General features: G+C 50.1%; 1 non-coding gene across 1 annotated transcript; it reads right to left on the reverse strand.

The window, feature by feature from the left end:
• Positions 1–2,377: 2,377 nt before the first annotated feature.
• On the reverse strand, positions 2,378–2,453 carry TRNAS-GCU (transfer RNA serine (anticodon GCU)). Its single transcript has one exon. It is a non-coding gene; the product is annotated as a tRNA-Ser (tRNA).
• Between the last annotated feature and the right edge of the window lie 589 nt (positions 2,454–3,042).

Genomic DNA, 3,042 nt, shown 5'->3' on the forward strand with positions numbered 1-3,042 from the left:
GGGTCTCCCGCCTTCTCGGTCTTTCCACTACTTCACCGGATTCCTCTGGAATTAGCAATGGAAAAGCCATCCCACGCTGGGGGAAGAAGTGAGTCATATTTTCCGTCCTGGCTCCTTTTAAGCACCTGGGATGCAGTGGGTTCCCCCCCCCCCGATTGTGCAGGGGAGCTGGGTTATGTTGGGGGGGCAGTTAAGGAAGAGGCTTTGGCTGTACTGATATCAAGGGTGGGGCTCCAGTGTGACATCAGCCCCAGAGGCCGTCAGCTAGTGGTAGTCCTGATTTCCTCTTGGCTGCTAAGGCCCTGGGGCAGAGGGGCTCAGGGGACTGCTGTCTGCGCTGACCAGGGCTGGTCTGAGGGTGATGGCAAGGGTCTCAAGGGCTCTCGGGCACAGGAAGAAGAGGAAGGAAGCGCCGACACTCGGCTCTGGTCCCACAGAGTGTTATGCTCATGTCATGGGCAGACATGAAGGCTAGGAAGCTAGCAGGGAGCCGGTCTTCCTGGGTGTGACCCTGGCTCATGTACTTACTGGCCTGTGCCTTTGGATAGGCTGCTGCACCTCCCTCAGTTTCCTCTGTGAAATCAGATGGCAGCCATAGCATGGTGCCCGGCACAGAGTAAGTGCTCACCAAATGTCAATCAACATGGATTTGCTGCTCATCCTGAACTCACAATCTCCCTCAGTCTTATGCTGTCATGGAACCCTGTCAGTTTTGTCCTTTCTTCCCCATTTCTTCTGGTCACCCTAGTCCTGAGTTCCCAAACTTTTCCAGGTGGAATGAGCCAGGAGCTACAGAGAAGGGGCCTGAGTCTCCAAGACTCATCAGAGGAGCCCAGGCAAGGCTGGCTGGGTCTGGGTTGTTCTGCCCCACCCCAATGGGGACAAGCAGACTCAGACATGGAAACCCTCATGAATGGGATGAGGGCTACGAGGGAGGGGGTAAAAAAAGGTTTGGTCCCCATTCAGCTGGCAGGAAATCACCCTCTATCCATGGCTAAGTTGGTCTCTCTCACTCCCTCTGTCCCTCTGTCCCTCTGTTTCTTCTCTCTCTTTCTCTAAATTCTATTCATATTTGCTTCTGTGCTGGTCCCTGTTAGTTGCTGGATATAGAGATTAAAACCAACAATATTGATTGTTGTTTTCACGCTTACAGTGACTATAGCACAAAGCAGTAGGTTGTGAACAAATAGTCCAGAGCAACACCATCCAATAGAACTTTCTGTGATGGTTGAAATGTTCTCTAACTGTGCTTCCCAATACCATTGCCATTGACTACATGTGACGACTGAGCACTTAAACTGTGGTCAGTGTTATGGTGGAGCTGAATCTTAAATGTTATTTCATTTTAATTCTTTCCAATGTAAGTGTAAATAGTCACATGTGACTTGTGGCTACTGTATTGGACAACATAGATTTAGAGTTATGACCCCATCCCATCACCATGTTCATGTGTGTTCTCAGCATTTATTATATTTCTTCAAGTTTGCGAGCTTATTTTTAAATCTGTCTCTCCACAATGACATACGTATGTCTAGTCTGGTTTCCTTGGAAGCAGAACCCAAGACAGGGGCTTGGCTGCAAGCAGAGCAGTTGGGAATGAACAATAAAGTTCAGTAGGGGGACACTAATAAAAGATGCTTTATCAGGTTGACCACTGTTACTGGGGATGGGTACTTGATCATATGAAAACTTCTGGGGTACTTATGAAATACAACTCAGAACTGTCTACCCAGGGGATAAAAGGGAGGCAGCATTTGTCCAGTGGTTCCTGCTCACCCTTGGTCAAGGATGGCTCCATGGAGGTTGGCTTCCTGGCACTCCTGGGTTGTGTGAGTGTGAGGGCAGAATGAATGACCCCAAACATCCTAAGTCACATTCTCAAAGAAGCATAGGGGCAGGAAGTGAGAGCTATTCAGCATGGGCCCAAAGTGAGGTGCTGGCTGCTTGCTTGTCCAGAGCTGGCCAAAGCCACAGTGAAATTGGCTGCAGGGATGGCTGGAGTAAGAGGTCAGGTTGGGAGGACCCTGAAATGTACATAAGAGGTGTCCAATACAGTCCACCCCTTGCATCGCTCATCTCTGCTTCTGCCTTTTTTTTTCTTTTTTTTTTTTGTATTTTTCTGAAGCTGGAAACGGGGAGGCAGTCAGAAAGACTCCCGCATGTGCCCGACTGGGATCCACCTGGCACACCCACCAGGGGGGGATGCTCTGCCCATCCTGGGCGTTGCCCTGTTGAACCAGAGCCACTCTAGCGCCTGAGGCAGAGGCCATAGAGCCATCCCCAGCTCCAATGGAGCCTTGGCTGTGGGAGGGGAAGAGAGAGACAGAGAGGAAGGAGAGGGAGAGGGGTGGAGAAGCAGATGGGCGCCTCTCCTGTGTGCCCTGGCCAGGAATCGAACCCGGGACTTCCACACAGCAGGCCGACACTCTACCACTGAGCCAACCGGCCAGGGCCTGCTTCTGCCTTTGAAGAAGGCTAATCTGTGACAGAGCTCCCTTCAAGCTGCTGGCCACCAGCATGCTCTAAGTTTTGTGTGTGTGTGTGTGTGTGTGTGTGTGTAATATATTTTTTAAGGACTTCTTTTAGTTTTCTTTTTTAACTATTTATTCATTTTTTTAGATAGAGAGAGAAGGGGGGAGGAGCAGGAAGCATCAACTCCCATACGTGCTTTGACCAGGCAAGCCTGGGTTTTGAACCAGCAGCCTCAGCATTCCAGGTAGAGGCTTTATCCACTTTATCCACTGAACCACCACAGGTCAGGCCTCTGTAAGTTTTTAAAACAAGATTATTAGCAGGGTAAGCAACAGCTTCCACCATTGCAGCTGGTCTGAGGCCATGATTATTACCCATCATCTCCATCCTCCATCACACCCTTCAGATGAGTATCTCAACAGGTCTAGGTTGCCTGGCCAGTGAGGGACCTAGACCTCAGTGGCATTGCCCTTGATGGGCTGTGGTCGCTGCTGTTGCCTACTCAGACAATCACCATCTTGGAAGCCACAAGAGGCATCTAATGAATTTCTTGGTTCTGAAAATAGCTCC

The sequence above is a fragment of the Saccopteryx bilineata genome, chromosome 1, assembly GCF_036850765.1.
Source record: "Saccopteryx bilineata isolate mSacBil1 chromosome 1, mSacBil1_pri_phased_curated, whole genome shotgun sequence".
NCBI lineage: Eukaryota > Metazoa > Chordata > Mammalia > Chiroptera > Emballonuridae > Saccopteryx > Saccopteryx bilineata.